Source organism: Ailuropoda melanoleuca, chromosome 16, assembly GCF_002007445.2.
Source record: "Ailuropoda melanoleuca isolate Jingjing chromosome 16, ASM200744v2, whole genome shotgun sequence".
Classification (NCBI taxonomy): domain Eukaryota; kingdom Metazoa; phylum Chordata; class Mammalia; order Carnivora; family Ursidae; genus Ailuropoda; species Ailuropoda melanoleuca.
In genome coordinates this window covers 44,105,556-44,127,216 of record NC_048233.1, presented here as the reverse complement: position 1 = coordinate 44,127,216, position 21,661 = coordinate 44,105,556, and the positions used below count along the sequence as shown (strand labels likewise).

The window sequence follows — 21,661 nt, the reverse complement described above, 5'->3', positions numbered from 1 at the left end:
GAGAGTGGTCAAGTTTCATTCTTTTGCATGTAGCTGTCCAATTTTCCCAGCACCATTTATTGAAGAGACTGTCTTTTTCCACTGGATGTTTTTTCCTGCTTTGTCAAAGATTAGTTGCCCAAAGAGCCGAGGGTCCATTTGTGGGTTCTCTATTCTGTTCCATTAGTCTATGTGTCTGTTTAAAAGGCACTTTCTGCCGTCACACCCCAGAGCTCCAGGACCTGCCAAGCCCTGTCTGGAGTCTCACCTGCCCAAGGAGGAAGAAGCCATGGGATAATCCCCTCTGGGCTGCAGTTACCTCCCAAGTTAAATAAAGCCTTGGAATTAGAGAGGTTTTTACCTAACTACCCCCACAGACCCCCCCACCCAGGGCATTCCCCTGGGCTCCTGGGTGAGCACAGCTGGCCTGGGGCCAGGGCCAGGTGAGCAGGGCTCTGGGTCACTCACCCACCAGGGCTGGCATCAGAAGAGCTCAACTTTCAACTTCTTTAAATACCACACTTCTGAGTAGGATTTACTTGGAAGCAAAGTGTATTGTGGGTTTTTATTTGCATATGCATTTGAGGTGTTTACGACATTTAAATGATTCAAATATTAGCTTTTAGCATTAGACTTTTCAGTGTGGTATAATCATTCCATTTGAATAATATATCATCTATTGAGTATTTTCAATATAAATAGAATATAGACCCATCTATTCTTAAAATGGCCAGCATCATACTGTTGTTATCATATCCATTGTTACATAGTATCATAACTGGGCCAATACTGCAACTTGCTTCAAATATTTTACCTTTATGTGGCATTTATGTAGCATTTAAATTATTAGTGTACCTCCGTACAACACTGAATCAACCTATTTGCCTGTTTGTGAGTGCAATTTGTGCCCAATGTGGAAGAAAATAGAAGCTTACTTCTGGCAAATATCATAAAGTGGAGAAAATGTCCATCCCCAGGGGCGGATCAAGCCAAGATCAGGGACATCTGCCTGCTGTGTAATTGCCAGTCAAGTTGCAAAGCAGCCCCATCCCCAAATTTCAAGGAGATGGAACTGAAGGAGATTATGCTAAGTGAAATAAGTCAAGCAGAGAAAGACAATTATCATATGGTTTCACTTTATTTGTGGAACATAAGGAATAGCATGGAGGACATTAGGAGAAGGAAGGGAAGAGTGAAGGGGGGAATCAGAGGGGAGACGAACCATGAGAGACTATGGACTCCAGGGGAAAAAACTGAGGGTTTCAGAGGGGAGGGGAATGGGGGGATGGGCTAGCCCAGTAACGGGTGGTAAGGAGGGCACATATTGCATGGTGCACTGGGTGTTGTAGGCAAACAATGAATCACGGAACATTACATCAAAAACTAATGATGTCCTGTATGGTGACTAACACAACATAATTAAAAAAAGGTTTTTCAAGGAGAATATCAAGCGCTTTCGCTCAAGATGGTCTCTGAAAGAAAAGAAAGCACAGCTTTGTTTGTTTTTGTCTCTTGTTAATCAAACTGAACACGAGACATCACTCAACTCCTTACTTCCTCCTCTCTACATTGCCTTTTCTTCAAGTGCATTCCTTTGGGTGTTGGTGGTGGTGGGTGGGTCATTTTTTTTTTAATCCAGCAATGCGTTTTTTTTTATGATTATATATATCTGAGGACAAATGTGAGGATTAGAACCAAAAATACTCTTTTTTCCTCTCACAAAAGGATAGGCAAACCCTAACTTGCACTGGGATCACAATTAGCAGTGACCCTCTCGCCTTCTGTCTTGTTATGCTACCATCCTCATCCCATGGATTCTATGTTACCACCTGGTTGAAGATATCTCTTCCACTTCCAGCTCACATGTCCTCATTCTGGCCAGTAGAGAGGAGAAAAGGGAAAAAGAAGAGCACACCCATTCTCCCCTCTAGAGATATTGCTCAGCAAATACACCAACCAGCTCCATGTACATAGTCTGGTGACCATAACAGTAACAATGGCAGCTGGGAAATCGTCTTTAGGTCCAGCAGCCAAGTGTCCAGCTAACCTTTCAAGGTTCTATGTCTGAGGAAGAAGAGAAGAGTGGATATTAGGGACTAACTTGCAATCTCTATCACCATCTGTCCCTTTGACCACCCAACTATCTGTGTATAACTTTCCTCTCCCTAGAGGACACACACCCCCTCCTCAAAAAAGACAATAGCAACGTTCCAACCAGGCACCACCCCCAGATCAAAGCCCCGGATCTCTGGGTGATGAACTCTTTCTCGATCAGGTCTAGATCTGTCTCTGTGATCTGATGACCTATAAGCTGCCAAGACTCATCTGCCCCAAGTCACCCCTAGTTGGCAGGTGCTTAGCTTTCCAGTTCCGGCAGTTTCCTTTTTTCGAATGTGCTGACACTAAATAACAGCAGTCATCAGCCTTTCACCCTGCAAAGTCTGGGTTTTTGCTGCCCACTGGTCAGTCACCAAGCCAATGTCACGTTTTTAGTTTGTGTCTGATGCATCTTCCCATTTCCGGGAGTTTAAATATGGTAATGTGTCCCTTCTCGCCATCTCTCTCTCGCACAGAAAGTCTAGAGTTTGCATGACCAACCCACCGCCGTAAGAAACTCAGCCGCCTTTGACCTTCTACCACCCTCCCCATGTATTTTCACTTTACGGCTGTTCTGGCCTCAGTTATCATGCCCACATTACAAGCAGCAGGAAGGAAAGAAAAGAAAGGAAAAAGCCATGTCCCCTCTTGGAAACTTTTTAGAAGTTGAACAATACTCTTCCCACTTATGTTAGGCTGACGATATTTAAGCTACATGGCCACACCTGATCTGCAAAGAACATTCAGAAATGGAACTTTCCCTCTGGGGCGCCATGGGCTCACCTGAATTTAGGAACTCTAGTACTGATAAAGGAGGAAAGAATGCCTAGCACAAGGAGGAATGATTCTTTTCTCTGCCTGTGGTTTCTTTCCGGATGAATAAGGTTCTGCTTGTACAACAGTTCTGGCCTCTCACTCTTTCTCCGGGGAGGTGGGGAAAGTGACTTCATCAGATCTGTGACTTTGAAAAGTATAACTGGGAATGCTCAACCCACCTCCTTCCTCTCATCTCTCTCTTGAAAATAAGTTGCTTGCAGAAAGGACACAATAAACTCTGTCCCTTCATGTCCCAAATTTTGTGGAGATATTCCCTGACTGAAGAATCACGGGAGCTCAGCGCTGCCTGTGACTAGGTGTCAATCTGTCCAATCCTAGAGACCAGAATTAGGAAGCCCGCTTCCCTATGTGTCACATACTCCAGTACCAACTTTATTAATAATGGAGCTAATAATTTTACCTCCATATGTCTTACCTTGTCTTGTCCAGCTCTTAACATTGTTTCAGAAGCTAGGCCTATAAAAAATGGTACTATTTATTTGACCCATTTTCAGGACAGCATAGATAATGGATGTTCACTGTGAAAATTCCAATCAATATAAGCAAGAGTAAGGAAGAAATTAAAGATCACCAGAAATCCCAATTCCACCATTTTAGGGTTGGTTGCCATTATTTTCACATTTATAACCACATTCCATATATTATGCACACATGCCCATACATGTATGTATAATTTCACACAAATGGGCTCTCATGCAGTGTTTATATGGTAATTATTTTACTTTCAGGAAGTAACCAATTCAAAAATCACACTGGACAAAGTTAAAGAGGCAAGAAAGACTTTATTCAAGGTTATTGCAATAGGGGCCCGAACTCAGAACTCAGAGTCAGAACTCAGTCTGAGCTCAAATCTAAGGAAACAAAGGACTGCAGAGTTTTCAGAACTGTGGTAGAGGGATCACAGACTGGCTGTGTTTGCTCATTGACTTCACCCAGAGGAAAAGTAAGTTCTCTCACATCTTCAAGACTAGAGGTAGTTTTACAACTTGAAACAAGGCTCCCACTGAAGTGAGACGTCCATCCTCCCAGAGACAGGGAGGCAGGGGCGCTGTCTTCCTCGGTGATTACATTTCAAAAAGATGGTTCCCAAGTCTTTGAGAAGGACAATCCTGGATTGTAAAAAAGGTGAAAAGCTATTTAAAATATTTATATCTCAAAGGGGCAGAAAGAACTTGTAATTATAAAAATTACAAGTCTTTTAAAGAAATGCTCTAAGAAGGGTGCCTGGGTGGCACAGCGGTTGGGCGTCTGCCTTCAGCTCAGGGTGTGATCCCGGCGTTATGGGATCAAGCCCCGCATCAGGCTCCTCCGCTGGGAGCCTGCTTCTTCCTCTCCCACTCCCCCTGCTTGTGTTCCCTCTCTCGCTGGTTGTCTCCATCTCTGTCGAATAAATAAATAAAATCTTTAAAAAAAAAAAAAAAGAAAAGAAATGCTCTAAGAAAAGGGAGCTCAGGAGCCTAGAGGCAGGAAGAAGCCTGTGAGTGACATCAGCAAGATGGACTTTCCCTCTGAATAACAATAATTTGGTGGCCATCCATGGACAAAAGTACCTCATGGAAGATTCAGGATCCAGGTAGGAGCCTGTGAAACTGAGGTGTAGTTTAAGGCCTAGGAAAGTCATTTTCAGAATGCAGGCCTACAAGGCCAACTTACCAACCATGGTCCCAGCTACAAACATGGAACAGTTCTGTACCCTGAGGACTCAGCGGTAGCCCCGTTTGACTTGGTCCTGTCACCAGCACCATATGCCGAGGGACCCAGGAGCAATCCTACACGTTCATACGTCAGGTGTCAGGTAAAAGGCACAGAAAACACCTTCCCTCCTGCAGACACCAACCTGGCCCACAAACAAGTTCCAGCCCCTCACAGTCATGACCCCAGAGGTAAGCCCACCAAACTCAGTCAGACCATAGATTCTGAAAATGCCCTGTAACTGGGCCCCAGCCCATCCCAGTCACAGTCTGCAATTAGTCTTGTTGGCGCAGAGACCCTGCAGGAGACACTCCCATCCGTGACCCCCAAAGAGCCTAAAAGAGCCCCATACTCAGAGCCAGCCTCTCAGTCAGTCACAGTCCAGGGTCAGTTCTGCCCAGCCAGGGACCCAGCCAGGAACTCACCATCAGGGAAAAGCAAATCAAAACCACGATGACATATCACCTCACACCAGTCAGAACGACTAGAATCAAAAAGATAAACAAGTGTGGGCAAGGATGCGGAGAAAGGGGAGCCCTCATGCAAATTTGGTAGAAATGTAAATTGACACAGCCACCCGGAAGGCAGCATGGAGCTTCCTCAGAAAATTAAAAATAGAATTACCATGTGATCTAGTAAACCCACTTCTGGGCCAATATCCAAAGGAAATAAGCAAATAAGTCAAATTGCTGAAACTAAGAATGAGAGGGAATATCAATAAAATCAAAGAAATCAACAAATCAACAATATCAACAAAATCAACAAATCAACAATACCAACAAACTCATGGAAAATATTAAATAACATTTCCTATAAGAAAGATCAGGTGCAAAAAAAATATTCCCAGAATCACCTCTGTGATCTAATATAGTCCTTTAATTCCTAGGACAAATATAATACAATACAAAATAATTTTTTTCATTAGTGATACGTAAGGAAGAGAAGAGAATGTATCTCAGCCACTGCAATTCGTTCACTCCATACCTGTTCATCAAGTACGTGCTGTGTGGTCGGTGCTGTTCTAGGCCCCGGGGATACAGCAGGACAAGCGTTTGGTCTCATGGAGATTATGTCCTAAGAGGGAAGGCAGACAATTAATAAGAAATTAAATGTAAGGGATAAGTGGAATAAAGAAATGTATTTTGCGATTATTATCATCTACATTTAAAAACTCAATATAGTCAACAGAAATACAAAAGAGTTCAGCAAATTTGCCAAATTTAAAAATTACAAAGTCTCCTGTCGGTAACTAACTATGGGATAAAAACGATGGGATACTGTTCACAATAGCAACAAAATCGATAAAATGAAAAAGGAGCCCTATACAACCCAGCTCAACAATATACTAGCCCTGTAACTTTGAACGCCTCGAGTAACCTCTCGTCTCACTTCCTCCACCAATAATATGAAGATAACAACCAGACTACCTGCCTCAGGGCACCTGAGTGGCTCAGTCAGTCAAGCGTGTGCCTTGAGCTCAGGTCCTGATGTCGGGGTCCAGGGATGGAGCCCGTGCCAGGCTCACGGCTCAGCAGGGAGACTGCTTCTCCCTCTCCCTCTGACCCTCCCCCCAGCTCATGCTCTCTCTCTCTCTCTTTTCTCAATTAAATAAATAAAATCTTTAAAAAAAAAAAAAAAGGAGTACCTACCTCATAAGTTTATTGTGAGGATAAAATTATTTAGAAGCGTTTTTGCCTGAAAACAGTCAATAAAATTAGCTGATTTTTATTGTATCGATACAACAAGAAACACAACAGAAAAAATGGACAAAGGATACATAATTCACAGAAAGGGAACGCAAATGGCTAGTAAGTATGTGAAGATATTCCAAACTTACTAGAAATCAGAAATATTCTAATTAGAGCAACCTTATCACCACTGATTTGGCAAAAAAAAAAAACGCCTAGAAAAATGGATAAAACCAAATATTGGTCTATTCTGTGGTGATGAGAATATGTGAAGAAAGGGAATTTTAAACCATCCTTATAGTTCTTTTTAAAAAACACCGTGGATCATGACTCGCGTGTTACTCTCGTAATCCATTTCTGAACCCGGTCTGCCCCGTCTTGTGCGGTGACTACGACTTTGTGCAGCCTCACAAGGGGGGTCAGTCAATGTTTTGGTTTTCACCATCTTTAAGTTTTAGTACCAGGGTTACGTGAGCTTCACAGAATGAATTTGGAATTTTTCCATCTTTTCAAATTCTGAAATAGTTTAAATAGCCGTAAGAATCCTCTCTTTCTTAGAGGGTTGATTGAATAGACAGCAAGGCCATGTAACTCTGAGCCTTCAGATGCAAGGAGTTTGGAAATGGTGCTGACAGATTTTAGAACATTTTCCATTATTATTTCTCTATTTATTTGTATTCCTAATTCTTCAGAGTAAATGTTAGGTATTTATGTTTTCACAGGAAGTATTCAAAGAGTGATCTCATGGTTTTCGGTTCTGTACATACGGTTATATCTTCAATTTTTTGTCAATAGGTATTTGGTCTTGTACCTTTTCTGTTGACTAGTTTTATCAGTCTTTTTAAAAAATATGGGAATTCATCTATTATTTCTCCTCTTTCTCTATGTTGTAGTCTATAGACCTATGTTTTCTTTTCTTTACTTCTATGCTACGTTCCTAATGTTCAGTTTATTGTTCTTTCTCTAAATTAGATCATTTTTTCCTCTCTTATTTAATAACTAATGCATTCAAAGCCTCCCTGGTCAGACTCACGTCAGCCGTAGTCCATAAGGTTTGACAATATTCTTATAGCCATTAACTTCTTTTTTGCTTGTCTTTTTATTATACAAGTAACATGAATATCTTTTCAATATATGAAATTCAAATAATCCACGTGGAAATTTATACATGTTCTGCTAAATGAAAAATCAGGATCGAAATTATAGAGAATGTAGAAATGAAGGCAGTAAAACAGGTTGAAACAAGATGGAAAATTGATCACAGACATCTACTCTCCTCATCTCAACCCCCAAGAAAGAACATAGAAGATACATGAAACCAGAATATATCCATCGTAGTTTGGGAATCAAAAATAAATACCACCAGCATTTTTTTAGGAATCTTCAAAAAATAGGAAGCAGAAAGAGNGTCTATTCTGTGGTGATGAGAATATGTGAAGAAAGGGAATTTTAAACCATCCTTATAGTTCTTTTTAAAAAACACCGTGGATCATGACTCGCGTGTTACTCTCGTAATCCATTTCTGAACCCGGTCTGCCCCGTCTTGTGCGGTGACTACGACTTTGTGCAGCCTCACAAGGGGGGTCAGTCAATGTTTTGGTTTTTACCATCTTTAAGTTTTAGTACCAGGGTTACGTGAGCTTCACAGAATGAATTTGGAATTTTTCCATCTTTTCAAATTCTGAAATAGTTTAAATAGCCGTAAGAATCCTCTCTTTCTTAGAGGGTTGATTGAATAGACAGCAAGGCCATGTAACTCTGAGCCTTCAGATGCAAGGAGTTTGGAAATGGTGCTGACAGATTTTAGAACATTTTCCATTATTATTTCTCTATTTATTTGTATTCCTAATTCTTCAGAGTAAATGTTAGGTATTTATGTTTTCACAGGAAGTATTCAAAGAGTGATCTCATGGTTTTCGGTTCTGTACATACGGTTATATCTTCAATTTTTTGTCAATAGGTATTTGGTCTTGTACCTTTTCTGTTGACTAGTTTTATCAGTCTTTTTAAAAAATATGGGAATTCATCTATTATTTCTCCTCTTTCTCTATGTTGTAGTCTATAGACCTATGTTTTCTTTTCTTTACTTCTATGCTACGTTCCTAATGTTCAGTTTATTGTTCTTTCTCTAAATTAGATCATTTTTTCCTCTCTTATTTAATAACTAATGCATTCAAAGCCTCCCTGGTCAGACTCACGTCAGCCGTAGTCCATAAGGTTTGACAATATTCTTATAGCCATTAACTTCTTTTTTGCTTGTCTTTTTATTATACAAGTAACATGAATATCTTTTCAATATATGAAATTCAAATAATCCACGTGGAAATTTATACATGTTCTGCTAAATGAAAAATCAGGATCGAAATTATAGAGAATGTAGAAATGAAGGCAGTAAAACAGGTTGAAACAAGATGGAAAATTGATCACAGACATCTACTCTCCTCATCTCAACCCCCAAGAAAGAACATAGAAGATACATGAAACCAGAATATATCCATCGTAGTTTGGGAATCAAAAATAAATACCACCAGCATTTTTTTAGGAATCTTCAAAAAATAGGAAGCAGAAAGAGTCAGAGGAACAGAGGAGCAAAATGAGACAAGAGCACATCTGGAGCAGGGTTCAGAGAGACAGCAGCGGAAGGAAGAGTGCTTCGGGGGAACCGAGCCCAAGGTCACTGAATGTAAGACAGGTGAGCTTCGAGGGTATGAGGGGCGTGATCAGTGAGAAACGCCATCCAGGTCATTGAGACAGTTGATCTCTCCTGCTGTGCAGGGCTCTGGACAGCAGGCAAGTCCGTGGGCAATGGCTCAGAGGCTTTGCCTTCGCAGAGCTTCGAAGGATGAGGAGCCCCCACAGTGAGGAATTACCCACAACCACTGCAGGTAGACAGCAGTAACAGAATAAGCAAACTCAGATTTTCAAACGGAAAGACATGCAGCAAGCCTTTGGGGAAAGCCAGCATTATGAGAGACACTAAATATTACAAGAAAGAGAAACAACGGCTAAGAATGCACCACGAACAGAGCAAGCACCTTCAGAGATATTCAAGGGCTTTTAGCAGGTTCACGAAAAAAGTGGCCTGACTGGCAAATGGATACAATTAAAACAAAACAGTCAGCTGAGGGGCACCTGGGTGGCTCAGTCGCTATGTGTCTGCCTTTGGCTCAGGTCGTGATCCCAGAGTGCTGGGATCGAGCCCCACGTCGGGGCTGCCTGCTCAGGGGGGGTCTGCTTCTCCCTCTCCCCCTGCTCCTTCTCTCTCTTGCACTCTCTCTCTGTCCCTCAAATAAATAGATAAATAAATAACCTTTTTAAAAAAATTGAAGATGCTCATGTCACACAAATACGATTCTAATATTTTTGTAGTATGTTTAGTAAGAGAAAGAAAGGGAAAAACAAATATCCATGAACAGGGGAATAGAAATAGCTTAGCCGGGGCGCCCGGGTGGCACAGCGGTTAAGCGTCTACCTTCGGCTCAGGGCGTGATCCCGGCGTTATGGGATCGAGCCCCACATCAGGCTCCTCTGCTATGAGCCTGCTTCTTCCTCTCCCACTCCCCCTGCTTGTGTTCCCTCTCTCGGCTGGCTGTCTCTGTCTGTCAAATAAATAAATAAAATCTTAAAAAAAAAAAAAGAAATAGCTTAGCTATGTTCACACAACAGAATCCTGGAGAGCAGTTTAATAATGAATTACAGGTATATTTTTCACCAGAGAAAAGTCTCAAAATAAAATGTGGAGTTAAAAAAAAAAAGCAAGTTTCAGAAGGAAACAAAAATGTGAGAGCATTTATTTATTATTTAAAATCCATAAGGCAATACTTTGTAATATTAATGGACACATGATTATAGAGCCAAATAAAACAGCCAAAAACATGCAAAAGAGGAGTAATACTCAGTTACAAAATAGTGGCTAGTCCTGATTTGGAAGGAAGAAGATTCAAGGTTCAATTGATGATGTTTATTTTTTTAATTAAATACACATACTATTAAAATTTTATCTAGCGGGACAGTGGGTATGTAATATGGGTGTTCATTATATTGTTCTGTTCCCGTGTATTTTTGAAGTATTTCAGAAACTAGAATAGCTGCGATCAGTCTGAAATACCTATAACAGAATTATCAAAACTGATTTTCATACGGCAGGTCCTTGCGCACATAAAAATTTAGTGGTCTAATAGTGCCCTCTGCTGTTCCAAATAGGCTATGGCAAACAATTTTCTGCAAAAATCAACAACACCCAAGAAACCAGGGATCTCCCACACTTCCTATCCTTCCACTCCAGCAAGAAGCGGTTTCATGTTTTGGGGTTCAGGGAATATAGCAAATACACACAATTTATGGAAATTATTGTAGAGAAGGGGTTTCTCCCAGGTGAAAGAGGAGCCGGGAACTTGAGTAAAGCTGTCTCCTGGGCACACATCCAGAGACGACTGTCTCAGGCCCTCTGGGTGTCTGTGTGTTTCCACAAGAGAATACAAGGGTGGGGTGGGGGGGGGGACACTGAGTGGACTTCAAGGCCAATATCTGAGCTGCCAGTGGCCTGAGAGAAATCTGATCCAACTTCGTTATTTACAAATGAAGAGTTTGAGCCTCAAAGAAGAGTATCCCTCCCTGGGTCCCAGTGACTTCAAGCCACATGACAAAATGCACCCAGGGAGAGTGGGAAGAAGGCAGCCTGTCCCTGATGAGTCCTCACTGACCTCCCTGATTATTTCCATAATATTCCATGCTGCACCAGGCCCCCGTTGAGATGCTCCCCCTCTTCACCATCGCCCACCCCACGTGCCTGAGGGGGCTAGGACAGAACTGTCCTGCCACGTTAGCTGGAAACTCAGAACAGCTTTGGATTTTCCGCTGGAAGGAGAATCACCCTACAGGAGTGCCGTGTAACATACATGCGCCATGTAACATAACATATTCACAGGCTGTGAGGATGAGGATGTGGACATCTTGGGGGCGGGGGGCGTTATTCTGCCTAGCACACTCCGTCCCAGCCAGTGCTGGCCTGAAGAGAAACTGCACACTTCAACTCGTGGTCTTTCCCTTAACCTTCCCTGACATTCTCTCTTAATCTTCCCTGACACTCTGGTCGCTCTCTCTCTCTCTCTCTCTCACACACACACACAGTCTAATTTCAGAGCTCAGTGCTGCACTGGAGAAGTGCCTGAGTGCCGGGAGGGGATAATTACCTCTGAGCCTGGGATAGAGGAGATGGCTTTTACGCAGGACCTTGAGAATGGATAGCATTTTGACAAGAGGAAAAGGAAGAAAGAGCATTCCAGTCAGAGATGAGAATGTCCTTGGAATGTTCAGGAACAGCTGGATGTGTCTTGAATATGCAGTGGATGAAAGGCTGGGAGATGAGGCTAAAAGAAGTTTGAATTGGGTTCTAAAAAGCCTTGAAGACAATCAGAGTGGGTGTCCTGACTACTGTCTCCGTATTTCCTCACTGCTTAAAACCTAGCACAGGGAGTTCGTAAGCCACAGAGAAGACTGACCTACCAGCTGACTGACGGGTGTTTCGGGAAGGGCTTCCTCCTTTGTGCTTTGTAGACAAGCTCCCTGCCTAGGACCCCTTAGGTACCCAAAAACAGGAATGACAACTTTGATCTCTTCCTACCTGAGCGGGATATGGCTAGGACAACTTCCCTGAGTTCCTTTCCCTCTCACCGTGCCTGTATCTGTAATGGAGCTTGTCCCTTTCTTTGTTCATGACTCCTTCAGAATTGGAGATCCAGTGCTGCCCAGAGAAGGGCAGAAGACTGGAAGGATCCAGCGTATGTGGCAAGCTTGGAGGATTTCTGGTCTCACTTGCTACCTGGAGTTCCCAGAATCATAAAGGGGATCAGAATTTGCTTCGTCCATACTGTATCCCCAGGCCTTAATTCTCCGGCCATTCTAAGAGCACCACCATGATATTTTGGCTCTTTCACAAACTGGCCCCACTTTTTCATTCTTTAGGGCTCCCGATGATTCCTTAGAACTGAAACATACGGTTTGTAATAAGTCAGCTGGTGACTTTGCTGAGGTCATGTCCAAGGGAATGATGGTAAGGTGAGCAAAGTCAGTTGGTCACTTCTCACAAATGAACCAGAACTACATTTCATGAGTTGAGTGCATTCGATCATGAAATCTAATGCAGAAAGGGAAACTTGTAAAGACAGGAGTGGCGAAACCAAAGCATTCAAGGCACTAGAGGTGAAAGAGGAGGTATAAATGAAATATCTATGTCGGAGGATTAGGAATTGGAAGTCAAGGTCAGGGTCAGGGGCGGGAGGGTATTTGAACTAAGAATTTCATAAATGAAGCTAATTTAAGTAATGAATTAGGTCCATGGGTGTCCAAAGCAGTCGAGATGAAACTTAGCAGAAGTGGTCAAAGAATTGGGAAGCTCCAGGAAATGAAAATTATCTAGGAGCGCCTGGGTGGCTCAGTCAGTTAAGCGTCTGCCTTCGGCTCAGGTCACCATCCCAGAGTCCTGGGATTGAGCCCCGCATCAGGGTCCTTGCTCAGCGGGGAGCCTGCTTCTCCCTCTGCCTGCTGCTCCCCTTGCTTGTGCTCTCTCTCTGTCAAATAAATAAATAAGTAATTTTTTAAAAAAGAAGAAAAGAAAAGAAAATTATCTAGGTCGTTGGCAGGACATGGGATGGAAAGCAAGACCGATCCAGGAGTCAGTCTTTAATGAAGTAAGAGGAGCCCCTGAGAGGTGAGCCGATGAAGCAGTGAGGAGGGGTAACCAGAGGACAGGAACATCAGGAAAGCAGGGGTGTTAGTCAGCTGCCCGGTCTGCAGACTGCACCGCCCACTGCACTGCCCACCGCCAACATGCCGTGCGTTCCACCTCAGGGAAGAGGGCACCTGAGAACAGTGCGTTGCTCCATTTGCAGTTTTTTACTTAAATGGGTTTTGCTTTTATATCTGCTAATGCCTTCCTACTTTCTTTTGCTTTATTTGGCTTTTATATTCTAGTCTCTAAAGTTAAATGGTTTTGTTCCTTTACTTTTGCTATATCTCATTTTGTAGTAAAAATGGAGAAATCTCAGAACCACATGGACGGCAACCCACATGCAAAGACGTAAAGTGTTCATGTTTCAATTCCCAAATTGCCGGAAACTGAATGCTTGGTTTACTCTTTGGCCAAGAGATACCTAGGAAATGGACTTTAAAAATATTTCCAAGAGGTGAAAAAATTTTGATTACTATTTTGTTTTTAATTCAATTATATTACATTATTTTGGAAAATGTGACCTGTACATTTTCAACCTTAGGGATTTATTGACATTTTCTTTAGTGCTTAGTATGGATCGATGACCCGTATTAAATGCCCCAGGGGAACTGAAACTAATGTTTATTCTTTGTCCATTGTGTACAAAGCCATAAGTCTTCTTCATCCCAGCACTCCAATCTTCTATGTTGGGTTTGTGGGGGTTTTAATGTCCCGTATTGGGGTCGTTCTTCTTTCCTTATATATTTGCACGTCCCAATGCCAAGTAATTTTGTATATAGAAGTTCATGACTGTTCTGACTTCTTAGCAAATCACACTTTTTTTTTCCAAATAAAAGGCATTCCTTTTTCCACTTAAAGAATTATTCCACTCTTTTTTTTTTTTAATTCTTCCACTGTTAACCTTGAGTCTGCTGTGTCTGATACTTACATGGCTAATCTTATTTTCTTCTGGTTAGCATTTACCTTTCATATACTTACCTATCAATTTGTTGTTGAACCTTGCTGTGTCCATTTATTTCGGGTGCATCTGTTATAAAAAGCATACAACTGGATTTTGCTTTATGACTCTGCCATCTGTTTTATGTGTGGCATTTTTCCCTTCTTTTTTGTATTTTTACGCCCTTGCTGGCCTTTCCAAGATCAATTGAGTTTTAGGCGGCTGCTTCTATTTTTCTCCTAGTGGTTTCAAGAATCTATGTATCAGTTAGTATTTGATTCCACTGACTAAAACAGAAACACTAAAATAAGAGAAGCTGAATTAAGAGAATGTATTCTCTGGCTAAAATTAACAAGTCAGGAAACAACAGATGTTGGTGAGGATGCGGAGAAAGGGAAACCCTCTTACACTGTTGATGGGAAGGCAAGCTGGTGCAGCCGCTGTGGAAAACAGTATGGAGGTTCCTCAAAAAGTTGAAAATAGCTACCCTACAACCCAGCAATTGCACTACCGGGCATTTACCCCAAAGGTACAAATGTAGTGAAAAGAAGGGGCACCTGCACCCCAACGTTTATAGCAGCAATGTCCACAATAGCCAAACTATGGAAAGAGCAGAGATGTCCATCATTTGTTTTATATATATATATATATATATATATAATGGAATATTATGCAGCCATCAAAAATGAAATCTTGCCATTTGCAACAACATGGATGGAACTAGAGGGTATTATGCTAAGCAAAATAAGTCAATCAGAGAAAAACAATTATCATATGATCTCATTGATGTGTGGAATTTGAGAAACAAGGCAGAGGATCCTAGAGGAAGAGAGGGAAAAAATGAAACAAAATGGAACCAGCGAGGGAGACAAACTATGAGACACTCTTAATCTTAGTAAACAAACTGGGAGTTGTTGGAGCATAGGGGGGTGTTGGGATGGGATAACTGGGTGATGGACATAAGGAGGGCACAGAGTGTTATGTACGACTGATGAATCACAGGCCTGTACCTCTGAAACCAATAATTACATCATATGTTAATTAATTGAATTTAAATTTAGAAACAATTTTTAATTAAATTCATGCAAATCAAAACAAAAAAAAGACATTGGGACAGATTAAACAGTTAATGTCTGCAAATAAAGAACACTTGCTCAAAAAGAAAAAAAAAGAATATGTATTCTCACACGTAAAAGGAGTCCGAAGGCCGGCAGTTCAGAGCCGAGGTGGAGGCTCCACAGTCCCAGGAACCCAGGCTCCTGCTCTCCTTCTGCTCCACATTCACAGGATAATTTCCATTCTCAGAGTTACACAGTGGTTGCTAGGGTTCCCACCATCACGTCCAAGCTCCACGCAGAAAGAAGAGAAGAAGAAAGGATATGGCCCACGGAGATCTCTGCCAAGAATCAACATTCTATTAGCCATGACATTTAATTTTTTAACAGAGCTATTTAAACAGGCCTTTCTCTATAAATATCAGCAACTAAACACTATGATCTCTCCTCAAAATAAGAAAGTGTATCATTTCTTTAATTTTCTGTCTTTCCCACCCATCCCTCCTTAATAATAGTGAAGTATTACTTCCATATTATGATCAATTATCGTACTGTATACTCCTTCATTAGAGATCAATTTTCAAAAATTGTATGAAATATTAACAATATTTATCATTAAATTTAACTGTAAATTATAATTAGTGCTTACCAACTGCTATTGTAACCTACATCATCTTCTTTCTTGACTTTTTAATCTGTTGAGAGTAATTTTTTCACTGGTCTGTGAGTGGCCCTGATATTTTGTACCTAATTCTTCTCTGACGTTTTCTAACTACATAAGTTCCATTTCCCAATCCTTTCTCCTCAAAACCAAGTAGCCTCTCCTTCCTTGTCCACTGGCATCTAATCTTAATGAGGAGTCTTGGGCCATTACAGTTGGCTTTCCTTTGCTTTTTTTCTGGAAACTTGTAAATTATTATCCTTACCCCCAAAAGTCAGATTCCAGCGATTTTATCTAGCCACTCCCTCCTCTCAGTAGGCAGTTTTGATCAGAATTATTAATTCTTCACTTCCAAAATTTTTCTCCTCCTTCATACTCTGATTTATTCTTCTAACTGCCTCTTAAACTTATCTCATCTCCTGGATCTGTCCTTCATGACTCTTACCTTTATTGTCCTAATTCCCGTCTCCTTGTCTTTTTGGTCTATGCTCCAAGTCAGTGGTTCATTTTACAGCCATATCTTCCAATTATTTGGAACTTTCTTTTGGTAAGTGATTTTTTGATTTGTAAGAACTTTTGGGGGGCGCCTGGGTGGCTCAGTCAGTTAATGTCTGCCTTTGGCTCAGGTCATGATCCCAGGGTCCTGGGATTGAGCCCCACACAATCCAGCTCCCTGCTCAGCAGAGAGCCTGCTTCTCCCTCTCCCGCTCCCCCTGCTTTTGCCCCCTCTCTCTCTCTGTCAAATAAATAAAANTCCCCTCTCTCTCTCAGTCAAATAAATAAAATATTTAAAAAAAAAAAACTTTTTGTGTATGATCAGCTCTTGATTTATAAACAAAATATTTTTGATATTCATGAATTATAATAACATAAAACTTCCTGAANCCCCCTCTCTCTCTCTGTCAAATAAATAAAATATTTAAAAAAAAAAAAACTTTTTGTGCATGATCAGCTCTTGATTTATAAACAAAATATTTTTGATATTCATGAATTATAATAACATAAAACTTCCTGAAGATAATAATTCTAATTTTTTAAAGTTTGCTTCATCCCTAGCTGGTTATCTCCTTTATTCTCCTTGGCCCTTCTTCAGTATGATGTTCATTTCCCTCGAGTGTTTGCTGGCTTCGATTCAAGCGAGGTGCTAAGTTGACTTTACAGATGGGGGCTTTGGATGCTCAGCATTTGTAAGGACTTTGTCTCCCTGGAGCTAACCAAGTGTAGTCACGGCATAAATGGGATGAAGGAATTACCGAGGGTGTGCGGATGGAGAGCGAGCAGGTGACCTGGCAACAATTTGGCTTTCAGAGACTGGCTTTGGTGTATCTTGCTGCCTATAGCACAGTTCTTTTTCTTTTTCTGTGACCATTTCGGAGACCCAGTCATGCTCCGCCTCTCCGACCTCTCACAACAGCAGATCCTTCTTGAACCAGCCACTCTGTAAACAAACGAGGGGAAGGAGAAGTGACCTAGCTGTGCCAGGGAGAGTTATTTGCTTAATTACCCCGGGGATCACCCTGTGGCCCACCCCTCCTCCCTTCTGATTCTGAATTAATAGTCCCCCCAGGTCCCTCTGGGAAGAAGGCTTTTCTTCCTGCAGCAGCTCTCTCCACATCACTTCTGGGGCTGTTCTCACTTCTACTCAACTCTGCTTTCTCCATCATCTCATCCCATATGCTTTCTCTTTTTTTAATTCAAGAGATAATAAATGTTTATTTACACAACAAATTTTGTGGAATAGATCCAATGCACCTGTGATGCTTTTAGGTACTTCAGAGGGAGCGATAAACAAGACCAAAACCGCCGTCCTCGCGGCGCTCATCTCATTGCAAGAAGTCAACACCGCGGAGACAGGAAAAGGTCCTAAACCCTCAACCCCCACAGTCCCTAATCCCAGCCCCATAGGTAGTAGTTTTATATGTATTCTTCCACAACTTTCTCTAAGATCATATAAAAAATATACATAGGCTATTTTGTTTCAAACGTAAAATCTCACTCAGTGTACTATCTATGACTTGTTTGGGGGGTTTTCCGCTTAATAGTTCGGTATAAACATCCTTCCAGATCCGCTTCATTCTTTTAACATCTGAATAATATTCTGAATTGAAATTGCACCATACTCTGCACAAGCACCCCTACTGGTAGACACACTAGTCCCCTGTGGGTGTGGTTTCAGCTTACTTTTCCTTTTGTTTTAATTGAATGCATGGATGTATTTTGCTACTACAAGCCTATGATACATATCCTCGTCCATACATTTTGTGCATGGATGCTTTTGTTTCTGTAGAATGGTTCCCACAATTCAGAATGCTGGGACAAATGATAGATGTATTTTTAATTTTAATAGATATTTTCAGATTAGTTTTCAAAGGGGTATGGCAGCCAGGTCCTCACTAACAGGACGTGAGAGTCTGTCTCCTCATATATTTGACAGTGCACCGTGGTATCTATTTTTTAATTTTTGCCTATAAGACGGTGAAACATAGTTCCTCGTTGACGCTTTAATTTTCATTTGTCTAACGAGGTAGAGAAGGTATCTATACCCCTCCTATTAGCCCAGGAAACCTTCAGCAGATTTGGCCTATTTGGGGGTTGGTGTTATTTTTCACTTCTTGTCATCTTACAGAAATTCTCTTTATAAGATGAATAGCAACCCTCTGAATATCACATGTGTAACAAAACATATTTTCTGATCTGTCTCCTATCTTTTGACAAACACAACTTCTAGATTGTTGGGTAATCATGAATGTTCATTTCTTTTTCAGTTTCTCTTGTTTTCCTCCCTTGTGTGAGAAGGTATTTTCCATCCTCCACGGTATTTTCATATTCTCTTAAATACTCATCTATTGCTTTCTTTTATTTTTTAGGGTTTTAGACCATGGGGAATATACTTTATACGTTAGATGAGGTAGGAAACTACTTTCTCCTAGTTGAAAAGTCAATTATAGTTGAATCATTTGTTATGTGATTCTTTCCCCCATGAATTCAAACTAGAGTTTGTCCATTTATTACTCTCTTTGGGTTTTGTGTATCAGGTCCGGCCAGGCCATGCAAGGCGGGGCTTTTTCTCAACAGAAGACATGACAGCTTTCCTTGCTGTGGGGAATTGAGGCACTAGTAATCCGTGTTTTTAGCTCAGTTTATCATTTTACTCAGATTATCACAAGTGTGATATGGCGAAAAGTGCAGCTGGGGAGCAAGGAAGGCATCAAGAGATCAGGTGGTTTGGGCACTTAGTTGCTATGACAACAAAGGTGTCTTATAAAAATCATAGTCACCTGGTTTCTTCTCATGGTGCTAGAATGTGTGCTTGGAAGAGTAAGGGGGGGAGAGAGAGGCTATGAATCTACAGCTGAAAACACATGTGGAGAACCAGAGGCCTTTGAAGGATTCTCCCATTTCCTGTACTCACAGGGAAAATGTGGCTGAGGACCACAGTGAGAGTTTCACTGGAAAGCTTTCAGAATCGCAGCACCAGTTAAAAGTCCAACCCCTCCACGTTTCTTACGCTAAAGGTATGACACCGATAAGGAAGAAGGGGGATCTTGAAGTGGGGATATTTGGGTAGAATGGTTAAAGCCAAGAACTGAGTTTTCAGACTCCTCTGAATCTCCTTGCCAAGAAGGGGAAGCTTACCACTCATCACTCTGGTCTTAACTCATGGTTTACTTCAGGACTTTTGCCCCTTGAAGAATTCTTTGACTTCTTCATGTGAGCTGTCAGAACACCTAGTCCATGATATGCTCCTCTGTTCTTCCTTGAGCTCACTCTAGTCCCCCCCCTGAGTACCCTGGAAACGCTCTTATCAAGATGATGGATCACCTTGTGATTGATTAATCCTCGCATTGTCTTTCTTGACCCATCAGCAGCACATGACATAGTTAATCACAGCCTCCTTGAAACACTGGGTCCTTGAGGCTTTCGGGACCCTACTCTTGGTTCTCCTGCTCCCGTACTGATCGCTGTTGCCCTGTCTCCTTTATTGATTCCCTCCATCTTCCTGACCTCAATCTCTTCTCTCTCTGCCTCTGTGTTCAAGGTAATCTCATCCAGTCTCTTGGCTTTAAATATCATCCTGCCCAGAAATATAGAAATGCCCCTCCAACTCCAGCCATATACATCAAACTGCCTGTTTGAAATCTCCACCAAGATGTCTAATGGGCCTCTCAAAATGGCCAAGACAGTGCTCATGATTTCCACCACTATCCTCACCACCTGGGTTCCCTCAAGTCTTTCCCAACTCAGTCCACAGCAACTGCCATTCTTGGAGCTGCTCAGGCCAAAAACCTGGCATCATCTTCCACTCCCCCCACCACCACCCTCTCAATCTCTCTCTCTCTCTCACCAACAAATAATTTTCCAGCACATTCCTTCAGATTTACCTTCAAAATAGTGTAGAATCCAACCGTCCTCCACACTGCCTGGTGTCAGCCAACCTTCCCTCCCCCCGGATGACTGCAGTAGCCTCCTGACGGTGTAGCAGAGGATGCTAATTGCCACCCAGTATCCATCCTGCCCTTCTTCCTCCGTGACCGAAACCTGGACAATACTGCAACAGATAACCTACATTTCCCAGCCTCCCTCACCGCTGGGTGCGGCCATGGCTCAGTTCTGGCTGCTGTAATAAAATCAAACGTGCTGCGTGAAGCCTTAAGAGGAGAGAGCGAGAGTTGGCGCTTCCTCGCCATGGCTCGAACACTGCCTCCAGGGCGCTCAGGGGCTGCTGTTTCAGAACTCGTGTAGAACAGGTGTCCAGGAGGCTGGAAGGCAGTAGAAGGGCCGAGCAAAGACAGTGAAGTGTGAGTCCTTGGGGACCGCAGGGAGCTCCTTGCCTGCTCTAAGCTGCGCGTCGGTATCTCTTCACCATGAGAACACGAGCCTCTCTCGGCGTTTCCGTAACGTGCGGCAAGCGGTCGGCTTCCCCCGCCGAGAGGATCCTTTTAAAATGTCGGTGAGATGGTATCACTTCTCCACTCAAATGTTTTCTTCCCTTTGGCTTGCCGGGTCACTCAGTGAACACAGAAGTCTTTGAGAGGGTCTGTAAGACGCCGGGCCAGATGATCTGCCCCCCACGCTCGGAATCCTTTCCCCACTAGTACCCTCTCGCTCCCACCGCTTCTGCCACGCGCTCGTCTTGCGGGTCCCCGAGGCGCCAGGACGGTGCAGGCGCAGGGGTTCTGCCCGCCACGCTCTTCCCCCGGATATCTGCCAGCCTCACTTCCGGCAGCGCGGATGTCCCCCGTCAAAGAGACCCTCTCTGACCCCCTCCCCTCCAGTGTGGGGTTCTCTATCACCTGCCTCCCTCATAGCAACGGTCACCTCCTGGGATCTTACATGTATTTGTTTATATTCTGTGCCCCCCCCAAGGAACATATAAGCTCGTGACCACAAGGACTCCTTCTGTTTGATCACTGCTCTTTCTCGGGGGGGCCCAACTTGGAACACAGAAATAAATCTGATCATTTAGCACAGAGGGAATTTAAAGCCTGGAATAGTTACAACGGTGTGAAGGACGTTGAGAAACCACGCCCAGAAGCACGAAAGGGGAAGAAGAAGGCAGACACACGAGGGACGACGGTGAGGAGCTGGCAGCCAAGGCCACAGTCCTGGGGCCCCGGGAGGGAGGCTGGGTGCAGAGCGACACAGAAAGCCCTTGGAGGAGCCACCTACCCTCACGTTTCCACATGCGACGTCAGCAGAGCTGTTCAGCTTCTTCCGCAGTGAGGGTCTCTCCCCAGTCTGGGGGGCCCTGCTGCAGGCGACACAGTCACAGCCTCCACTCCAGGTCACACAGACATGACACACCTCACAGGTACAGGTGCTCGTTTCTCAGCGCTCCGCCGGCCCTTACCAACCGGAAGAGAACTGGACTCCATTTTAACCCCCACCCCAGCCAGGGCAAATGACTTCATGGCCTTCCTCTCTCACCCAGCCCTCACTTCCTTGTCATCCAAGTAGGGGAGCATCTCCCTGAAACCTCGGGCC

At 42.8% G+C, this 21,661-nt stretch overlaps 1 long non-coding RNA gene across 1 annotated transcript; it reads right to left on the bottom strand.

Annotated features, from left to right (window-relative positions):
- Positions 1–15,291: 15,291 nt before the first annotated feature.
- Positions 15,292–20,169, bottom strand: LOC117796725. The gene is made up of 3 exons (XR_004621375.1): positions 20,059–20,169; positions 16,930–17,114; positions 15,292–15,356 (listed from the first exon to the last, which is right to left on the bottom strand). It is a non-coding gene; the product is annotated as an uncharacterized LOC117796725 (long non-coding RNA).
- Between the last annotated feature and the right edge of the window lie 1,492 nt (positions 20,170–21,661).